Genomic DNA, 23,435 nt, shown 5'->3' with positions numbered 1-23,435 from the left:
AAGGGTCCCGTTGCTCAATGGCAGGACAGTCATAGGCGCTCTCAGCCCGTTGGAACTTTTATCACTTGGGCGGATTTCAAGGCTGCCTTCCGTGCTCGCTACATTCCTAAGGGAATCATGGACTGTAATAAGCGTGAGTTCCGCAAGCTTGTCCATGGCAACAAGACTGTGGATGCTTTTCAGCAAGAATTTCTGGACTTGTCCCGCTATGCTGAAGAAGACATTGCAACTGATGCACGCACACATGAGAAGTTCTGTGAGGGCCTCCACCCTGATATCAAGCTGGCACTCCTTGTTCAGGACTATGTTGATTTCGCCACCCTGGTGAACAAAAACCATTCAGGTAGAGACTGGTCTGCAGGAGTACAAGGATAGCACCAAGCGCAATCGGGACATCGGCTCATCTTCGGGCTCATGTGCACACAAGCAGAAGATCTGGATTCCCAGCAACATGTACCATGCTCCTGCTCCGAGGCCGTCCTATGCTGCACCTCATCTGCCTCCTCCACCACCTAGGCAACTGAGGTTGCAGCTCCACCGCCTCGAGTTCCTCCTTCCCGTCCTGAGGACGGGCTATGCTTCAAGTGTGGCCGTCCAGGTCATCGTGCTAGAGACTGCAAGTAGAATCTGAATCAGCTAGCACTTCCTTCAACTAGCAGTGGCAACAACCAGAACCGCAACAACAATGCCAAGCCTGCTTATGTTCGTGGTCAGGCCAACAACATTGATATGGGTCAAGCTCAAGACCAGCCTGCTACCGTGATGGGTACACTTCTCGTTAACTCAGTATCTACTTGTGTATTGTTTGATATAGGAGCATCGCATTCTTTTATGTCAGAAATTTGTGCATACATGCATGACATTAGGAGCGAAGAGATGAACATCTCGATAGTGGTAAACACCCCCGGGGGAGAATGCCGAACCTCAATGGTTTTCCCCCATGTTCCGGTTGAAATTCAAGGATTAGAATTCCTTGCCAATGCCATCTTACAAAGTCGTCCAACATTGATCTCATACTGGGAATGGACTGGTTGAAAGCTCATACAGCTTCAATCGTTTGTGCCACCAAGAGCGTCCACCTCCTACACCCTTCAGATGAATTAATAAGCTACCATGCTCATCTCATCCGAGATGCTGAGGCACTGCTATATGCTTTGAATGCATTAAATGTGTCATCTCTTGAAGGGATTGAAAACATCCCAGTTGTCCAAGAATTCCAAGATGTCTTTCCAGAAGAACTTTCGCGGATCCCCCCTGCTCGAGCTGTCGAGTTTGTCATTAACTTGGTACCCGGTACTACTCCTATCGCCAAGCGCCCTTATAAAATGCCACCACATGAACTTCTTGAACTTAAGCAAGAAATTGACAATTCACTTCGTATGGGTTTCATCCGTCCGAGTTCCTATCCTTGGGGAGCACCTTCTCTCTTTTTTAAGAAGAAGGATGTGACAAATCGTTTGGTTCAAGACTAACATCCTATCAACCAGGCCACTATTCAAAACAAATATGCTCTCCCTTGGATAAATGATCTATATGATCAACTTGCTGGTTCCTCAGTCTTCTCTAAGCTCGACTTGAGGTTGGGATACCACCAGACCCATGTTTGCAAGGAGGATATTCCAAAGACCGCCTTTGTTACTTGCTATGGAATATATGAGTACACCGTCATGTCCTTCGGCTTAACCAATGCCCCGACAACCTTCTCTCGATTGATGAATTATGTATTTATGGACTACCTCGACAAATTCGTCGTGGTATATCTGGACGATATTCTGGTATTTTTGAAGAATAAAGAAGAACATGCCGAACATCTTCGTCTTGTACTAGATAAGCTTCGGGAGCATAAACTCTATGCGAAGTATTCCAAATGTGAATTTTGGCTGGACGAAGTGACATACCTTGGTCATGTGATCTCCAAGGATGGTATTGCAGTCACCCCCGAACGAATTCAAGCTATTCTTGACTGGACTCCCCTGAAGACTGTCAAGCAAGTCAGAAGTTTTCTCGGACTCGCGAGCTATTGTCGTTGATTCGTCGAGAACTTCTCCAAGATTGAAAAGCCCTTAACCAATATGATTCACAAATGTGTTTAGTATGAGTGGACTAATAAATGTGAGGAAAGTTTCCAGGCACTCAAGGACAAACTGACATCCGCTCCGGTACTTGCTCCTCCGAATACGAAAAGGGATTTTTTCATATATTGTGACACCTCTCGTCAAGGAATAGGCCATATCCTGATGCAGGATCACAAAGTGATTTATTATGCCTCATGTCAGCTGCCTGCTCATGAGGAGAACTATCCAGTTCATGATCTCGAACTTGCCGTAGTTATCCATTCACTGAAAGAATGGCGACAATACTTTATCAGTAATCGCTGTGAAATCTACACAGACCATCAAAGTCTGAAGTATCTGTTCACTCAACCGGATCTGAACCTCCCTCAACAGAGATGGATGGAGCGTATAGCATATTTTGACTGTAATATATCATATACCCCCGGCAAGGCTAACGTAATGGCTGATGCCTTGAGTCACAACTGATACTACAACCACCTCCAGGTTCATAAGGTTCATGATCGTCTACAAGAGGAATTCCGTAAGCTGAACCTCCATATTGTTCCTCAGGGTTACCTTGTTCCCCCTCTTGAAGTGTATCAAAAGATGAACCTCCGTGTTGTAAATCAGGGTTCCCTTAGTAACCTGGTTGGTGAACCAGATCTTGTGGGCACCATCAAGACTCTGCAAGGCTTTGATGATGATGTCGACAGGATTAAAAGCTATCTTGCGGAGGGAAAACCCTCTTGTTTCACTGTTGCTGAAGATGGTGCCTTGTACTTCAAGGGTCACCTATTCGTCCCAAACAAAAAATAAAATCTCAGAATGACCGAAAAGGTGATGAAAGAAGCTCATGATACTCCGTTGTCTGTAAATTCGGGTAGTACCAAGATGTACCAAGACATCCGCCAAAGATTCTGGTGGCCTAATATGAAACAAGACATTGCACGCTATGTTGCAGAATGTGATATTTGTCGGTGAATCAAAGAAGAACATCAAAAGCCTGCTAGAACTCTGCAACCTATCTCCATTCCTGACTGGGAATGGGACCATGTTGAAATGGACTTTGTCACTGGTTTTCCCAAATCTCAGAAGGGTAATGATGCTATTCTTGTCGTCATTGACCGACTGACCAAAGTTGCACATTTTCTGGCCGTCAAAGAAACAATTAATGCTAGTCAGCTGGCAGATCTTTATATGTTAAGAGTTGTTTCACTTCACTGTGTTCCGTTGGTAATCAGCTCGGACCGTGGCAACTTGTTCACTTCAAAATTCTGGGAAAGTTTTCAGAAGGCTATGGGGACTGTCCTTCAGCATCGCATTTCATCCTCAATCCCGGGAACAAGTTGAACAAGTCAACCAAATTCTCGAGGACATGCTTCGAGCTTGTGTCATTTCCTTCGATAAGAAATGCGAGGTTTCTCTCCCGTATGCCGAGTTCTCTTACAACAATGGCTATCAAGTTAGTCTGAAGATGGCCCCTTTCGAAGTATTGTATGGATGAAGGTGTCGAACTCCTCTGAATTGGTGAGAAACTGGGGAACGCTCACTCTTCGGTCCGGATATTATCCAACATGCCAAAGATCAAGTCCTCATTATTCATGAGAATCTAAAGGCAGCTCAGTCTCGTCAGAAGAGTCAGTATGACCGTCATCATCAAGATATGGTCTATCAACCTGGCAAAAAGGCTTATCTTCGTGCCACACCAATGAGAGACGCACACCGTTTTCGGATCAAGGGCAAATTAGCTCCTCGCTATATTGATCCTTTCACTGTTCTTGAAAGGCGTGGAAAAGTAGCTTATCAATTGGAACTGTCGGTGAACCTTTCTCACGTTCACGATGTCTTCCATGTGTCTCAGCTCCGTCATTGCTTCAAAGATCATATTCAAGCAGTGGATCATGATATGGTTGAGCTGCAACAAGACCTCTGTTATAAAGAGCATCCGGTCCACATTCTCGACCAGGCCGAACGTCAGACTCGTCGCAAAGTCACCAAGTTCCTTAAAGTGCAGTGGTCAAATCATTCTGAAGATGAAGGCACTTGGGAATGCAAGGATCATCTTTGTGTTGAGTACCCCAACCTCTTAATTGTTGGGACGAGAATTCTGATTAGTAGGGGAGAGTTGTGACATCCTAAATTTTTGCTACAGTAAATGTATGTAATTAAGCTACAGTAATCCTATGCTAATGATGCCACATCACCGTGGTTATTATTGTTAAACTCTCGTTGGTTCAAACCCCGTTCATTTCTGTTTTGAATTTAAATTTTATGAAAAGTGGATTTTAAAAGTTTTGCGAAACTAAAAATAAAAATTTTGGATGGGTTACAAATATTCCCTCATAATTTATAAAGTTGAAGCGGGCATTTTTGGAAGTATTTTAGAGCCTCTGAATAATTAAAACAGAAACTTTTTAAAAAAGGCCCCGACTCAACTAGGCCAACCGGCCCAGCCGGCCAACCCCACAACCCATCTATGCTACCTGGGGGTATAAGACCCCCAGGAAAACCCTAGCCTCTCGCAGCCCCACCCCACTCCCTTACCCCGCCGTGAGAACCAGGAGGGGGCTGGTTCCCCTCGTCACCCCCACCTCGCACAAGCCCCCCTCGCTAACTCCCTCGTGACCCAGCGCTCCCACGAGGTAACCAGGGCCTCGTTCCCTTGCTCGACACCTCCCTCTCCCTCGGGCAGAACCCCCACCGCACCACATCGCCTGAGCCTGCCTCGCTCACCTCGCCAGCTGATAACCCACAAGTATAGGGGATCGGAACAGTTTTCGAGGGTAGAGTATTCAACCCAAATTTAGTGATTCGACACAAGGGGGAGCCAAAGAATACTCCTGAGTATTAGCAGTTGATTTGTCAATTCAACCACACCTGAAAGACTTAATATGTGCAACAAAGTTTTATTAACAAAGTAGTATGGTAGTAACGGTAGCGGCGGTAACAGTTGCAGTAGTAATTTGTATAGCAAGTGTGACAGTAGTAGCGGTAAAGTAACTTAGCAAGGAAAAGTATAGGAAAATCTCGTAGGAATTGGATCGGTGATGGATAATTATGTCGGATGGCATTCATCATGTAACAGTTATAACATAGGGTGATATGTAACTAGCTCCAGTTCGTCAATGTAATGTAGGCATGTATTCCGTATTTAGTCATACGTGCTTATGGAAAAGAACTTGCATGACATATTTTGTCCTACACTCCCGTGACAGCGGGGTCCTAATGGAAACTAAGGGATATTAAGGTCTCCTTTTAATAGAGAACCGGAACAAAGCATTAGCACATAGTGAATACATGGGATCCTCATACTATGGTCATCTCTAGGAGTGGTTCCGGCTATTGTCACTCCGGGGTTGCTGGGTCATAACACATAGTAGGTGACTACAACTTGCAAGATAGGATCAAGAACACACATATATTGATGAAAACATAATAGGTTCAGATCTGAAATCATGGCACTCGGGCCCTAGTGACAAGCATTAAGCATAGCAAAGTAGTAGCAACATCAATATTAGAACATAGTGGATACTATGGATCAAACCCCATCAAAACTAACTTGATTATATGATAGATCTCATCCAACCCATCACCGTCCAGCAAGCCTACGATAAGATTACTCACGAACGATGGAGAGCATCATGGAATTGGCGATGGAGGATGGTTGATGATGATGACGGCGTCTATTTCCGCTCTCCGGAGCCCAGAACAGACTCCAGATCTGCCCTCCCGAGGAAGTACACGCGGTGTCGGCGGCTCCGTATCATGAAATGTGATGAACTCTTCTCTCCTATTTTTTTCTGGGCGAGAGAGGTTATGTGGAGTTGGAGATGAAGTCAGGGGAGCCACGTGGGCCCCACGAGCCTGCTAGGCGCGCCCTAGGGGGGGGGGGCTGCAGGGCTCTTGGCCCACTGGCAGCGTATCTTCAGTTGATTGTTTCTCTGATATTTTTATATATTCCATAAAAAATCTCGTAATTTTCCAGGTCATTCCGAGAACTTTTATTTCTGCAAAAAACAACACCATGGCAGTTCTGTTGAAAATAGCGTTAGTCCGGGTTAGTTTCATTCAAATCATGCAAATTAGAGTCCAAGACAAGGGCAAAAGAGTTTGGAAAAGTAGATACGTTGGAGACGTATCAACTCCCCCAAGCTTAAAGCCTTGCTTGTCCTCAAGCAATTCAGTTGATAAACTGAAAGAGACAAAAGAAAAACTTTTACGAACTCTGTTTGATCTTGTTGTTGTAATTATGTCTAACTCATATTCAAATTTTCAACAAGATCATAAGCTAACCACATAAGCAATGACATTTAGGTCTCATGGTACACTCATATCAATGGCGTAATTAACTAGCGAGCAATAATAATAAGTTTCAAATGTCAACACTTCAATCAAAATAATCATGATACAATATGAATAAATGGTATCTCGCTAGCCCTTTCTGAGACCGCAAAACATAAATGCAGAGCACCTTCAAAGACCAAAGGCTGACTAGAAATTGTAATTCATGGCAAAGAAGATCCAGTCATAGTCATACTCAATATCAATTAATAGCAAAGCATATAAATGACGGATGTGCTCTCTAAGTGGTGCTTTTTAATAAGAAGAGGATGAATCAACAGAAACGTAAATAGATAGGCCCTTTGCAGAGGGAAGCATTGATTTGCAGAGGTGTGAGAGCTCAAGCTTTTTAAAACCGAGATAAATAATTTTGGGTGGCATGCTTTCAATGTCAACGCGATGACCAAGAGTTTTCACCATCTTCCATGTTACACATATTATAGGCGGTTCCCAAACAGAATAGTAATGTTTTGACTCCCCCACCAACGATCAATCACACTCCACGACTAGCCGAATCCTCAGGTGATGTCCATACCAACAACAATCGAGGGGGAGTTTTGTTTGCAATTCTATTTTTGATTTGATTTGAGCATGGAACTGGGCATTACGATTACTGGCCCCTTTCTCGTGAGTGATAGTGAATAAACACGTATCGAGGATAACACGCCTAGCATGGAAGATACTGACCGCCCCTTGTCACCACATGAGCGGTTCGGGCATACAAAACAGATTATTATTTGAAGATTTAGAGAGTGGCACATGCAAATTTACTTGGAACGGCAGGTAGATACCACATATAGGTAGGTATGGTGGACTCATATGGAACAACTTTGGGTTTATGGAAGTGGATGCACAAGCATTATTCCCGCTTAGTACAAGTGAAGGCTAGCAAAAGACTGGGAAGCGACCAACTGGAGAGCGACAAAAGTCATCAATATGCATTGAAATTAACCAATGTTGAGTGCAAGCATGAGTAGGATATAAATCACCATAAACATGAATATCGTAGAGGCTATGTTGATTTTGTTTCAACTACATGCGTGAACATGTGCCAAGTCAAGCCACTTGAATCATTCAAAGGAGGATACCATCCTATCATACTACATCATAATCATCTTAAAATTCATGTTGGCATCCAAGTCAAACCATTATAAGCTCCTAGCTAATTAAGCATGGCATCAGAAACTATGATCTCTAAGTTGTCATTGCAAACATGTTTCTCTCATAACAATGCTGAGTTAGGAACGATGAGCTAGTCACATTTACAAAAACAAAATAGGTCGAGTTCATACCAGCTTTTCCAGGCTCAGTCACTTCATCATATATCATCATTATTTCCTTTCACTTACATGACCGAATGCTGTGAATAATAATAAGAGTGTTCGTGCATTGGACTAAGCTGGAATCTGCAAGCAAATTTAAAGGAGAATACAAAGTAATATGGCTCTTTGACGGATAAACGATAATGCATATGGGAGCCACTAATCATTTTAATCATGGTCTTCTACCTCGACCCAACGAAAAAGAAAACTATTTACACGGGAAAGCTCACAACAACCAAAACAAAAACGGGAAATCTTTTTGGGTTTTATTTTTAATTACCACTAAGCATGCTGGAAAGTAAACTTACAACTAATATTTTTTGGTTTTCTCATTTTTAAACAAACACACGAGAAGAATGCAAGAAAAAGAAATAAACTAGCATGGATGATACAATGGAAGAGTGTGAACACTGACTATCAAAGTGAATGTGTGAGCATGAATATAAAGTCGGTGGGAGACACGTACTCCAGCAAGCTTAGGCTTTTGGCCTAAGTTGGTCTAATTCCACGGCTGGTCCGGGCGATATCCAAAATCATAATGGGGGTTGTACTGGGACGCGACAGCTACCGCCTGAATAGCTGCCTCACAGAGGCGAGCAAGCTTGACCTCCCTCTCATACTCCTCTGCCTCTCCTCTGGTTATGTAATATCTCTGTTTTCCCTGAAAGTGAAAGAAGGCAGGAGCAGGAAGGGTAATATGGAAAATAAGCTCTCGGTTAAATATTAACCGGTATATGAGGGATTCATTATCCCTCTCAAGGAACTGATAATGTATCATAGCGGCGCGATCAAGGAAAGTTGTGTGGAGTGGGGGATCTCGTATGCGGATGGGTATTCCAAGAGAGTTTGCTATGCAAGTGGCATAGATCCCAACGAAGAAATCCCCTTCATTAGCAATATTATTTAGCCTCCTAGCAATTATAGCTCCCATGCTGAAACTTCTATCACCCGTTACTGCGCTGTTAAGAATACTAAGGTCAGGTGCGCAGAGGTGACTATGGTCATTCTTTCCGTTAATGCATCTACCTATGAAGAGGGCAAAATAATGTAAGCCAGGAAAATGAATGCTCCCCATGGTAGCCTGCGTAATATCTCTAGTTTCTCCAACAGTTATACTAGAAATAAAATCTCTAACCGAAGACTTAGGAGGGTCATTGGGACTACCCCAATCAGGTATCCTGCATAATCTATTAAAATCCACTAAATCCATAGTATACGATTTGTCATAAAGATCAAACAGTATGGATGTGTCACGGCCAACTGAAAATTTGAATCTACGAACAAAAGAGGCAGTGAGTGTAGTATACTGTTCACATTTATTGGAGATGAATTCTTCGAGCCCGGCTCTGCGAACAAATGTATCAAACTCGTCCTTGAAACCTGCATCAATCATGACCATTCACATGGTTGCACCGGTGCCTTCCTCGGTTGATAAGGATCGGGCTCCCGAATTGACAGACGGGGACCCCTTTTGCTTCAGGAACCACCATGATAGTTCTTCCTGGACATCTTCCTTTTTCTGAAATAATTCTTAAATTTTTAGTGACTCAAAATAAAAGTGAACAAAGTTTAACAAAACTCATAGCAACTACTCCTACAAGTGCCTAGAGGCCATATCATGCATCAAAACTACTTGGGACCAACTAAAATTAACATGCAAAGCTCAAGAATAGGGTCACCAAGGCAGAAATAATATGCAATGAATAAAGCACTAGAATAAAAACTAATTGGACCAATGGAGGGGTCACATACCAAGGAACAATTCCCCAAAATAGTTTTGTAATTGGGGCTTTGCACAAGGAGATCGAAAAATGCAGCAAAATGAGCAAGAACACGGGTTTGAGCTGTGGAATGATTTTCTCTAGAGGTAGACGAAGGAGATGGGTGCTGGAATAAGTGGAGGGGGCCACGTGGGACCCACGAGCCTGCCAGGCGTGCCAGGGGGGTGGGCGCGCCTCCTGGGCTCGTGGCCCACTGGTGCATCCCCCTGACTAGTTATCTATCTCAGAAATTCTTAAATATTCCAGAAAAATCATACTTGAATTTCAGGGCATTTGGAGAAGTTTTATTTTCAGGTCATTTTTTATTGAACGGATAATGCAGAAAACAGGAAAATAATGCTATATTTATTATTTTCTACTAAATAATAGAAAGTAAAAGTTGGGAAAAGAAGGTTGTGACTTCTAGATTCATCCATCTCATGGTCATCAAAAGAAATCCGTCAATGAGGTTGATCAAGTCTCCTTGACAAACTTTTTTTCGAATCACATAAAACCGGAGATTTTTCGAATAATCACTAGGTTACCTCAACGGGGGTGTGCATATCCCCAATAAAAATTATATCATATTTCATCTTGACAGTAGGTATAGGGAATTCAAAGCTTCCAATAATAATTGATGAAGATTTTTCAATAGCATTAATGCAATGAACTCGATATGTTTCTTCGGAAAGTGCACCGTGTGCTCATTACCATTAACATGGAAAGTGACATTGCCTTTGTTGCAATCAATAACAGCCCCTGCAGTGTTTAAAAAGGGTCTTCCAAGGATGACCGCCATGGCATCATCCTCGCGAATATCAAGAATAACAAAGTCCGTTAAGATAGTAACGTTCGCAACCACAACAGGCACATCCTCGCAAATGCCGATAGGTAAAATAGTTGATTTGTCGGCCATTTGCAAAGAAATTTCAGTAGGTGTCAACTTATCCAATTCAAGTCTATGATATAAAGAAAGAGGCATAACACTAACACCGGCTCCAAGATCACATAAAGCAGTTCTAACATAATTTCCTTTAATGGAGCAAGGTATAGTGGGTACTCCGGGATCACCTAGTTTCTTAGGAGTCCCACCCGTAAAAGTGTAATTGGCAAGCATGGTGGAAATCTCAACATCTGGTATCTTTCTTTTATTAGTCACAGTATCTTTCATGTACTTAGCATAAGGAGACATTTTAAGCATATCAGTCAAACACATTTGCAAAAAGATAGGTCTAATCATTTCAACAAAGCGCTCAAAATCCTCATCATCCTTATTCTTGGATGGTTTGGGAGGAAAGGGCATGGGTTTCTGAACCCATGGTTCTCTTTCTTTACCATGCTTCCTAGTAATAAAATCATTCTTATCATATCTCTTGTTCTTAGATTGTGGGTTATCAAGATCAACATCAGGTTCAATCTCAACATCATTATCATTACTAGGTTGAACATCAACATGAACACCATTATCAATATTATCACTAGTCTCATGTTCATCACCGGATTGTGTTTCGGCATCAGAAATAGAAACATCATTTGGATTCTCAGGTGTAACAACAACAGGTTTACTAGCATGCAAGTTCCTATCATCTTTATTTTTCTTCGTATTACCAGGATGACTAGGTGCATCAGTATTACCTCCTTGAGAATCTTGTTCATTTCTCTTAGGATGGCCCTCAGGATACAAAGGTTCATGAGTTATTCTACCACCTCTAGTAACAACTCTAACAGAATTATCATTCAATTCATTAAGCAAGTCATTTTGAGCCTTAAGTACTTGTTCTACTTGAGTAGTGACCATAGAAGCATGTTTACCAATAAGCTTAAGATCATTAACATTTATATCCACACAAGCACTTATCTGATTAACCATACGAGCATTTTGTTTCAGTTGTCTGCTAACATAATCATTATTACTTTGTTGTTTGGCAACAAAGTTATCAAATTCATCTAAGCATAAGCTAGCAGGTTTATCATAAGGAATATCACTCTCATTGAATCTATGAAGATTATTTACTTGTAGTACCTGTGCCGGGTTATCAAGATCATGTATTTCTTCAATAGGTGGTAGATTCTTAAGATCTTCAGATTTAATACCTTTCTCTTGCATAGATTTCTTGGCTTCTTGCATATCTTTAGGACGGAGGAATAGAATACCTCTCTTCTTCGGAGTTGGCTTCGGAGGTGGTTCAGGAATAGTCCAAGCATTATCATTGCTCAAGATATTATTCAATAGAATTTCAGCTTGTTCCACAGTTTGTTCCCTGAAAACACAACCAACACAACTATCTAGGTGGTCCCTAGAAGCATCGGTTAGTCCATTATAAAAGATATCAAGTACTTCATTTTTCTTAAGAGGGTGATCAGGCAAAGCATTAAGTAACTGGACAAGCCTCCCCCAAGCTTGTGGGAGACTCTCTTCTTCAATTTGCACAAAGTATATATATCCTGCAAGGCAACTTGTTTCTTATGGGCAGGAAAATATTTCTCAGAGAAGTAATATTTCATATCCCGGGGACTACGCACACAACCAGGAGCAAGAGAAGTAAACCAAGTTTTAGCATCACCTTTTAGTGAGAAAGGAAACAACTTAAGGATATAGTAATAGCGGTTTTTTTACTCATTAGTCAATAGGGTGGCTATATCATTCAGTTTAGTAAGATGTGCTACAATAATTTCAGATTCATAACCATGAAAATGATCAGATTCAACCAAAGTGATTCACTCAGGATCGACAGAGAATTCATAATCCTTATCAGTAACAAAGATGGGTGAAGTAGAAAACTTAGGATCATATTTCATTCTAGCATTCAGAGATTTTTCTTTCCACTTGCGTAATAAATTCTCAAGATCATAGCTATCCTTACAAGCAAGAAAGTCTTCAGCTACCACTCCCTCCATAACATAACCCTTAGGTATATTAGGCAATTCATATCTAGGAGAGCTAGGTCTAACAGGTGTCACAACAGGTTCAATTTCAATAATTTCATCACTTTCAGAAGTATCATCAGATTCAGCAGTAACTCTAGCAATTTGTGCATCAAGAAATTCACCCAGTGGCATATTGATACTTCTCCATCGTATCTACTTTTCCAAACTCTTTTGCCCTTGTTTTGGACTCTAATTTGCATGATTTGAATGGAACTAACCTGGACTGACGCTGTTTTCAGCAGAATTGCCTTGGTGTTATTTTTGTGCAGAAATCAAAGTTCTCCAAACGTCCTGAAAATCTACGGGGAGCAGTTTTGGAAAATATAAAAAATATCTACGCCAAGTTCCGCCTGAGGGGGTGGGCCAGTGGGCACAAGCCCTGGATCCTCCACCACCCTCCTGGTGGCGGTGGGCAGGCTTGTGGGGCCCACACAACTTTTCCACCCCAACCTCAGGTCTATAAGTTCCCTTTCGTCCTAGAAAAAATAAAAAGAGAAGTTTTCGTCGCGTTTGCGATACGGAGGCGCTGCCACCACCTGTTCTTCATCTGGAGGGCAGATCTCGAGTCCGTCTTGGGCTCCGGAGAGGGGAAATCGTCGCCAACGTCATCATCAACCTTCTTCCCTCTCAAATTCCATGAAGCTCTTCATCGTTCATGAGTAATCTATTCGTAGGCTCGCTGGGCGGTGATGAGTAGGATGAGATCTATGATGTAATCGAGTTAGTCTTGATGGGGATTGATCCCTAGTATCCACTATGTTCTGAGATTGATGTTTCTACTACTTTGCCATGCTTAATGCTTGTCACTAGGGCCCGAGTGCCATGATTTCAGATCTGAAATTATTATGTTGTCACCAATATATGTGTGTTTTAGATCCGATCTTGCAAGTTGTAGTTACCTACTATGTGTTATGATCCGGCAACCCCGAAGTGACAATAACCGGAACCACTCCCGGTGATGACCATAGTTTGAGGAGTTCATGTGTTCACCAAGTGCTAATGCGTTGGTCCGGTTCTTTATTAAAAGGAGAACCTTAATATCCCGTAGTTTCCTTTTGGACCCCGCTGCCACGGGAGGATGGACAATAGATGTCATGCAAGTTCTTTTCCCTAAGCACGTATGACGACACACGGAATGCATGCCTACATCACATTGACGAACGGGAGCTAGCCACATATCTCTCCGTGTTATAGCTGTTGCATGATGAATATCATCCAAACAAATCACCGACCCATTGCCTACGAGTTTGTCCTATTGTTAATACTACTGTTACTTGTTTTGCTCTGCTGCTGCTACTACTGTTGCTACTGGTGTTACTTGTCTTGCTCTGCTGCTGCTACTACTGTTGCTACTGCTGTTACTTTTCTTGCTTTGCTGCTACTGGTGCTACTTGCTACTACTGTCACTACCGCTGTTCCTTGCCACTGCCGTTACTCGCTACTTTGTTGTTACTACTTTGCTTGCAGATACTAATCTTTCAGGTGTGGTTGAATCTGATAAATTCAACTGCTAATACTTGAGAGTATTCTCTCACCACCCGTCGTACGAATCAACAAATTTGGGTTGAATACTCTACCCTCGAAAACTGCTACGATCCCACGCGTTGGTGGGCGTCAACAACATTCTTCTAGTTTCGATTGCCGGATAGTGCTAACAACATTCTTCTGGTGCCGTTGCAAAGCGCAAGAACAGTTTACATCAAGCATTTTTCTGGCTCTGTTGCCGGGGAGGTATTGCTATATTCTCTGAGTCACTTGGGATTTATATCTGTTGATCACTATGAAGAATCTGAAGGATCCGAAGACCAAAGTCTTGCCCTCAACTACGAGGGGAGGTAAGGAATTGCCATCTAGCTCAGCACTTGATTCACCTTCAGTTATGAGTAAGTTTGCGACATCACCTTCTGCTAGAAATCTTGATATGTCGTCTGTGCTTGATGATGCTTATGATGCTATGCTTGATACTGCTAGAGATGCTATGCTTGATACTGCTAGAGATGCTATGCTTGATACTATGCCTCATGCTATGCCTGATACTGCTAGAGATGATATGCCTGATACTGCTAGAGATGCTATGCTTGATACTGCTTTGCCTGATGATGCTAGAGATGTTATTTTGCCTGATGATGCTATGCTTGATACTGCTAGAGATACCACTTTGCCTGATGTTCCACTAGGAGTGTTCCTTGATGCTCATATTGCTAGAGTTACTTCCAATGCTCGTGATGCTTCTGAAACTACCGATACTATTGAGATAGAACCTGCTTTTGCTCCTGTTAGATCTAGCTCTCCTAGATATGAACTGCCTGATATACCTGAGGGTTACGTTATGGAGGGAGAGATAGCTGAGGATTTTCTTGCGTGTAAGGATGCCTATGACGCTGAGAAATTACTTCTCAAGGGGAAGGAAAAATCTCGGGAAGCTAAGATGAAATATGACCCGAAGTTTGCCATCGAAGAGATCCATGGTCTCAATAACCCGATACAGGTAGTAGAAGTAAATTCTCTGCGTAGGTTTGATGAGAGTGATATTCCTTTTGATAAACCTGCTAGCCTATGCTTTGATGAATTTGACAACTTTGTTGCCAAACAACAAAGTTTCAATGATTATGTTAGCAGACATTTGGAACAAAGTACTCGTATGCTTGGCCATTTAAGTGCTTGTGTAGACATAAATGTCAACGATCTGAAGCTTCTGAGTAAACATGCCTCTATGATTACTACACAGGTAGAACAAGTACTTAAAGCTCAGAATGACTTGCTCAATGAATTAAATGACAACTCTGTCAAAGTCACTACTAGAGGAGGCAAAATGACTCAGGAACCTATGTATCCTGAAGGTCATCCTAAGAGAATTGATCAAGATTCTCAAGGAATCAATGATGATACACCCAGTCATCCAAATGAGAAGAAGAAGGATGATAGAAACCTACATGCGAGTTCACCAAATACTGCCACACTTGAAGAACCTAATGATATTTCTGCATCTGATGCAGAAATACAATCTGGTGATGAACATGAACTTGGTGACAATATGGACAGCGATGTTCATAATAATGCTCAACCTAGCAATGATGAGGATGTGGAGATTGAACCTACGGTTAATCCTAAGAACCCACAACCTAAGAGATACGATAAGAATGACTTCACTGCTAGGAAGCATGGTAAAGAAAGAGAGCCGTGGGTTCAGAGACCTATGTCCTTTCCTCCTAAGCCATCCAAGAAAAAGGATGATGAGGATTTTGAGCGCTTCGTTGAGATGATAAGACCCGTCTTTCTGCAGATGCGGTTAACTGATATGCTCAAGATGTCTCCGTATGCCAAGTACATGAAATATATCGTGACTAATAAATGGAAGATACCGGATCTTGAGATCTCCACCATGCTTGCCAACTATACTTCTAAAGGTGGAACTCCTAAGAAACTTGGTGATCTCGCAGTGCCCACTATACCTTGCTCCATTAAAGGAAACTACGTAAGAACTGCCTTATGTGACCTTGGAGCCAGTGTTAGTGTTATGCCGCTCTCTCTTTATCGTAGACTTGAGTTGGATAAGTTGACACCCACTGAAATTTCTCTGCAAATGGTGGCATTTGCGAGGATGTGCCTGTTGTGGTTGCTAACACCACTATCTTAACAGACTTTGTTATCTTGGATATTCCCGAGGACGATGCCATGGTTGTCATCCTCGGAAGACCCTTTTAAACACTATAGGGCTTTTATAGATTGCAACAAAGGCAATGTCACTTTCCATGTCAACGGTAATGAGCACACGACACACTTTCCGAACAAACGATATCCAATACATTGCATCAATGTTATCGAAAATACTTCATCGATTCTTATTGGGAGCTTTGAATGCCCTATTCCTCGTGTCAAGATGAAGTATGATTTGCTTGTTGGGGAGATACATATCCCCATTGAGGTGACTTAGTGGCTATTTGAAAATTCTTCGTTCTCTCTTGCGATTCGAGAAGGTTTAGTCATGAGGACTTGATCAATCCCAGTGACGTATTTCATTCAATGACCATGAAACGGATGAATCAAAGAGTCACATACCTCCGTTTTGAGCTTTCATTTTGTGTTGCTTAGAAGAAAAATGATAGAATTAGTTTAGCTTTTCCTGTTTTCTGTTTTAGTGTCCTGGAGAAAAATACCTCGAAAAGAAAAGTTCTCCGATGGTCCTGAAAATTTAGTATGATTTTTTCTGGAATTTTTGAAAATTTCTGGGCCTGAGAGCTGGCCTGGGGGCCTAACCAGTGGGCCACAAGCACTGCCACTGCCACCCACCCCCTGGTGGCGGAGTGCAAGCTTGTGGGGCCCATAGGCACCCCCTCCACTCATTCCAGCTCTCAGCCTCTTCTTCCACCTCCAGAAAAAATTGTTTCGCAACTCAAACCCGTGTTCTTGCTCATTTGGCTGTGAATTTCGATCTCCTTGCTCAAAGCACCATTCTCCGAACCGTTTTGGGGAAATTGCTCCTTGGTAAGTGACTCCTCCATTGGTCCAATTAGTTTTTGCTCTAGTTCTTTATCCTTCTTGTATTCTTGCTACCTTGGTGACCCTGTTCTTGAGCTAGAAAGGTTGATTTTAACTGGTCCCAAGTAGTTTTAGCGAGTGATACGGTCTCTAGGCACTAGTAGGAATAGTTGCTACAAGGTGTGGTGGGTCTTCATTCACTTTTCTCTTGAACTTCAAAAATTTCAGCAAAAGGAAATTATGTTCAGGAGGAAGTTTCATGGTGGTTCCTCAAGTAAGAAGGGTCCTCGTATTTCTTTTCGGGAGCCCGAACCTTTTCAACTAAGGGACGCACCGGTACAACCATGTGAATGGCCTTCCGATGAGTTCATGATCGAAGCAGGTTTCAAGGATCAGTTTGATACACTTGTCCACAATGCCGGGTTAGAAGAACTCCTCTCAGATAAATGTGAACAGTATGCTATGCTCACTGCCTCTTTCGTGCATAGATTTAAATTTTCAGTTGGCCGTGACTCGTCCATACTGTTTGATCTGTACGATAAATCCTATACCGTGGATTCGGAGGATTTCAATAGGATTTGCAAGATACCCAATGGGGGTAGTATTAATGATCCTTCTAAGTCTTCGGTCAGAGACTTTGTCTCCAGTATAACTGTTGGAGAAACCAGAGATATCACGCAAGCCACCATAGGAAGCATCCATTTCCCTTCCTTGCACTACCTTGCCCTCTTCATAGGTAGGTGCATTAACGGTAAGGGTGCACATTGTCACCTATGCGCTTCCGACCTTAGTATCCTTAAGAGTGCAGTAATAGGTGACAGGAGCTTCAATATGGGAGCTATAATAGCAAGGAGGCTGAATAAAAATGCCAGTGAGGGAGATTTCTTTGGTGGAGTTTATGCTACACGCTTAGCAAATTTGCTTGGAGTATCCATCCGTCCAGAAGACCCTCCTCTCTGTACGGCCTACCTTGATCGTGTCGCTCTAACACGCTACCAGTTCCTTGAGAGAGATCATGGATCCCTCCTATACCACTGGATATTTAACCGGCAGCGTGTTTTCCATATTACCCTTCCTGCTCCTGCTTTCTTTGACTTTCAGGTAAAACAAAGATACTACATAACCATAGGAGAGGCAGAGGAGTATGAGAGGGAGGCGACGGCTGCTCGACTTCGTGAGGCAGCTATTCAGGCAGTGGCTGCAGCACTCCCGTATAACACCCATTACGACTTTGGGTTTCGCCAGGATCATCCATGGGAGTAGACCAAGCTTGGCCAAAAGCCTAAGCTTGGGGGAGTACGTGTTCTCACCGACTTTACATTCATGCTTATGTTTTCACTCTATTAGCCGGTGTTTACACTTTGCCACTGTATTATCCATGCTAGTTTATTTTCGTTTTTTGTTTTCTTGTTTTGTGTCCTTTTGAGAAAACCCAAAAAGATTTTTCTTTCTTCTTTTTCTTGTTGGGAGCTTTCCCGTGTAGATAGTTTTTTTTTCTTTGGGTCAAGGTAGAAGATATTGGTTACAATGTTTATTGGTTCTTACATGCTTACCTATTTAGCTTTCAAAGAGCCATATTACTTTGTCTTCTCCTTTGTGTTTGCGTGCAGATTCAGCTTAGTCCAAAGCGCTTATTATCGTTTTCATCGTTCGATCGTGCAAATGAAAGGCAACAATGATGATATGTGATGAAGTGACTGAGACTGAAAAGTTCGTATGAACTCTATCTATTTTGTTTTTGTAAATATGACTAGCTTCTCGACCCAGATTTAGCTTTGTTGTGAGAGAACCATGTTTGCAATGACAACTTAGAGATCATAGTTTCTGATGCCATGCTTATTAAGTTGAGAGCTTATAATGTTCTGTCTTGACTACCAACATAGATTTTGAGATGACTATGATGTAGTATGATAGGATGGTATTCTCCTTTGAATGTTTCAAGTGGCTTGACTTGGCGCATGTTCATGCATGTAGTTGAAACAAACTCAACATAGCCTCTATGATGTTCGTGTTCATGGTGATTTATATCCTGTACATGCTTGCATTCAATGTTAGTCAAACTCATTGCATCTTGATGACTGTTGTCGCTCTCTAGTTGGTCGCTTCCCAGTATTTTGCTAGCCTTCACTTGTACTAAGCGGAATACTGCTTGTGCATCCACTTCCATAAACCCAAAAGTTTTTCCATGAGAGTCCACCATACCTACCTATTTGCGGTATCTACCTGCCGTTCCAAGTAAATTTGCATGTGCCATTCTCTAAAGCTTCAAGAAATAATCTGTTTTGCATGCCCGAACTGCTCATGTGTTGACAGGGGGCTATTGGTATCTTCCATTCTAGGAGTGTTATCCTCGACATGTGTTTATTCACTGTCATTCAGGAGAAAGCGGCCGGTAATTGGAATGCCCAGTTCCACGCTTAAATCAGAAAAATAACTCTAAAACAAGACTCCCCCCGGATTGATGTTAGTATGGACGGTACCTGAGGATTCAGCTAGCCGTGGAGTGTGATTGATTGGTGGTGGGGGAGTTAAAACTTTACTTTTCTGTTTGGGAACCGCCTATAGCATGAGTAGCATGGAATATATTGATAACTCTTGGTCATTGCGTTGACAATGAAAGCATGCCACCCAAAATTATTATCTCAGTTTTCAAGGCTTGAGCTCTGGCATCTCTGCAAATCAATGCTTCCCTCTGCGAAGGCCTGTCTATTTATTTTCCTGTCGAGTCATCCTCGTCTTCTATAAGCACCAATTAGAGAGCACCTCTGTCATTTTTATGCTTTGCTTTTGATTGATATTGAGTATGACTATGACTGGATCTTCGTTGCTATGAATTACAATGTTTAGTCAACCCTTGATCTTTGAAAGTGCTCTGCATTTATGTTTTGCGGTCTCAGAAAGAGCTAGCGAGATACCACCTATTCATATTGCTTCCTGCTTGTTTTGATTGAAGTGTTGGTATTTGAAACTTATTATTATTTGCTCGTTAGCTGATTATGCCATTGATATTAGTTTACCGTGAGACCTTTGTGTCATTTGCTTATGTGGTTAACTTGTGATCTTGCTGAAATTCTGGTTATGAGTTAGACATAGTTGCAACAACAAGATCAAATAGAGTTTGTCAAAGTTTTTCTTTCTCTCTCAGTTTGTCAACTGAGTTGCTTGAGGACAAGCAAGGTTTTAAGCTTGGGGGAGTTGATACGTCTCCAGCGTATCTACTTTTCCAAACTCTTTTGCCCTTGTTTTGGACTCTAATTTGCATGATTTGAATGGAACTAACCTGGATTGACGCTGTTTTGAACTCTAGTTAGTCTTGATGGGGATTGATCCTTAGTATCCACTATGTTCTGAGATTGATGTTGCTACTACTTAGCCATGCTTAATGCTTGTCACTAGGGCCCGAGTGCCATGCTTTCAGATCTGAAATTATTATGTTGTCACCAATATACGTGTGTTTTAGATCTGATCTTGCAAGTTGTAGTTACCTACTATGTGTTATGATCCGGCAACCCCGGAGTGACAATAATCGGAACCACTCCCGGTGATGACCATAGTTTGAGGAGTTCATGTGTTCACCAAGTGCTAATGCGTTGGTCCGGTTCTTTATTAAAAGGAGAACCTTACTATCCCGTAGTTTCCTTTTGGAACCCGCTTCCACGGGAGGGATGGACAATAGATGGCATGCAAGTTCTTTTCCCTAAGTACGTATGACGACACACGGAATGCATGCCTACATCACATTGACGAACGGGAGCTAGCCACATATCTCTCCGTGTTATAGCTGTTGCATGATGAATGTCATCCAAACAAATCACCGACCCATTGCCTACGAGTTTTTCCTACTGTTGCTACTGCTGTTACTTGTTTTGCTCTGCTGTTGCTACTACTATTGCTACTGGTGTTACTTGTCTTGCTCTGCTGCTGCTACTACTACTGTTTCTACTGCTGTTACTTGTCTTGCTTTGCTGCTACTGTTGCTACTTTCTACTGCTGTCACTACCGCTGTTCCTTGCCACTACCGTTACTTGCTACTTTGCTATTACTACTTTGCTTGCAGATACTAATCTTTCAGGCGTGGTTGAATCTGATAAATTCAGCTGCTAATACTTGAGAGTATTCTCTCACCTCCCGTCATGCGAATCAACAAATTTGGGTAGAATACTCTACCCTCGAAAACTGCTACGATCCCACGCGCTGGTGGGCGTCAACAACATTCTTCTAGTTTCGATTGCCGGAGAGTGCTAACAACATTCTTCTGGTGCCGTTGCAAAGGGGAAGAATAGTTGACATCACATATCATTATCAAGAAAAGCATCATCATAAGCATCATGGATAGCAGAGGTAGCATCGTCAAGCACAAGCAACATATCAGAATTACTAGTAGGTGGTGGTGTCGCAAATTTACTCATAACAGAAGGTGAATCAAGTGCAGAGCTAGATGACAGTTCCTTACCTATCCTCGTAGTTGAGGGAAATACTTTAGTTTTTGGATCTCTCGGATTCCTCATAGTGATCAACAAATATAAATCCCAAGTGACTCAGAGAATAGAGCTATGCTCCCCGGCAATGGTGCCAGAAAAAGGTCTTGATAACCCACAAGTATAGGGGATCGCAACAGTTTTCGAGGGTAGAGTATTCAACCCAAATTTATTGATTCGACACAAGGGGAGCCAAAGAATACTCTCGAGTATTAGCATTTTATTTGTCAATTCAACCACACCTGAAAGACTTAGTATCTACAGCAAAGTTTTAGTAGAAAGTAGTATGATAGTAACGGTAGCGGCGGTAACAGTAGCAGTAGTAATTTGTATAGCAAGTGTGACCTGAGTAGCGGTAAAGTAACTTAGCAAGGACCAGTATAGAAAAAGCTCATAGGCATTGGATCGGTGATGGATAATTATGTCGGATGGCAATCATCATGTAGTAGTTATAACATAGGGTGATATGTAACTAGCTCCAGTTCGTCAATGTAATGTAGGCATGTATTCCGTATTTAGTCATACGTGCTTATGGAAAAGAACTTGGATGACATCTTCTGTCCTACCCTCCCGTGGCAGTGGGGTCCTAATGGAAACTAAGGGATATCAAGGTCACCTTTTAATAGAGAACCGAAACAAAGCATTAGCACATAGTGAATACATGGGATCCTCGTTCTATGGTCATCTCCAGGAGTGGTTCCGGCTATTGTCACTCCGCGGTTGCCGGGTCATAACACATAGTAGGTGACTACAACTTGCAAGATAGGATCAAGAACGCACATATATTGATGAAAACATAATAGGTTCATATCTGAAATCATGGCACTCGGGCCCTAGTGACAATCATTAAGCATAGCAAAGTAGTAGCAACATCAATCTTAGAACATAGTGGATACTAGGGATCAAACCCCATCAAAACTAACTTGATTACATGATAGATCCCATCCAACCCATCACCGTCCAGCAAGCCTACGATAAGATTACTCACGAACGATGGAGAGCATCATGGAATTGGCGATGGAGGATGGTTGATGATGATGACATCGTCGATTTCCCCTCTCCGGAGCCGAGAACGGACTCCAGATCTGCCCTCCCGAGGAAGAACAGGCGGTGGTGGCGGCTCCATATCGTGAAACGTGATGAACTCTTCTCTCCTATTTTTTCTGGGCGAGAGAGGTTATATGGAGTTGGAGATGAAGTCGGGGGAGCCACGTGGGCCCCACGAGCCTGCTAGGCGCGCCCTAGAGGGGGCGTGCGTGCAGGGTTCGTTGCCCACTAGTAGCTTATCTTCACTTGATTCTTTCTCTGATATTTTTTATATATTCCATAAAAAATCCTCGTAAGTATCCAGGTCATTCCGAGAACTTTTATTTCTGCAAAAAAACAACACCATGGCAGTTCTGCTGAAAGCAGCGTCAGTCCGGGTTAGTTTCATTCAAATCATGCAAATTAGAGTCCAAGATAAGGGCAAAAGAGTTTGGAAAAGTAGATACGTTGGAGACGTATCACCAACACTCCGCCGCACCTCGCCCCAGCGCCACCCCACTGTCGGCCGGCCCTCCGGCCATCTCCACGGCGTTCGGTCCCTCCTTGCCCCTTCGTCACCGTTAATGCGTCGGCCGCCTCCGTCACCGGAACACACCACCGCACCGGTCTCCACCACCCATCGCCGGAACGCCACCTCGCCTCCCCAACGCCGTCGGCTGCCGCCCTCCCTCGAGCCCGCTTTGCACCTCTACAGGCTCGCGGTGAGCCCCCGAGGCTCCTCCTTCTCCCTCTCCCCCCCTGCTTACTACTGTCGCCGCGCCTACCGGTCGCCCCGGCCACCCCGCAGCCTCCTGCTTGCGCCCGTTGATGCGCGTCGTCGCCTTCATCTCGTAGGAGCGCGCGGCGGACCAAATGGTCGCCGGAGATGGCCGTTGGGGCCTCGCCCCCTCCCACCGGCCGCAACGCCCCAGGCCACCGGTGCCGTGTGCCTGGCGTGCCCCTGCCCCGACTGCCCCGCCTGATGGGTTGTTAGTGGGGGATTAAACCCCCACTAACCACCAGTGTGACTCACAAAGGGGGCCGAGG

This window comes from Hordeum vulgare, chromosome 7H, assembly GCF_904849725.1.
Source record: "Hordeum vulgare subsp. vulgare chromosome 7H, MorexV3_pseudomolecules_assembly, whole genome shotgun sequence".
NCBI classification, from domain to species: Eukaryota; Viridiplantae; Streptophyta; class Magnoliopsida; order Poales; family Poaceae; genus Hordeum; species Hordeum vulgare.
The sequence above is the reverse complement of the archived record's forward strand: the minus strand, read 5'-3'. Positions refer to the sequence as shown.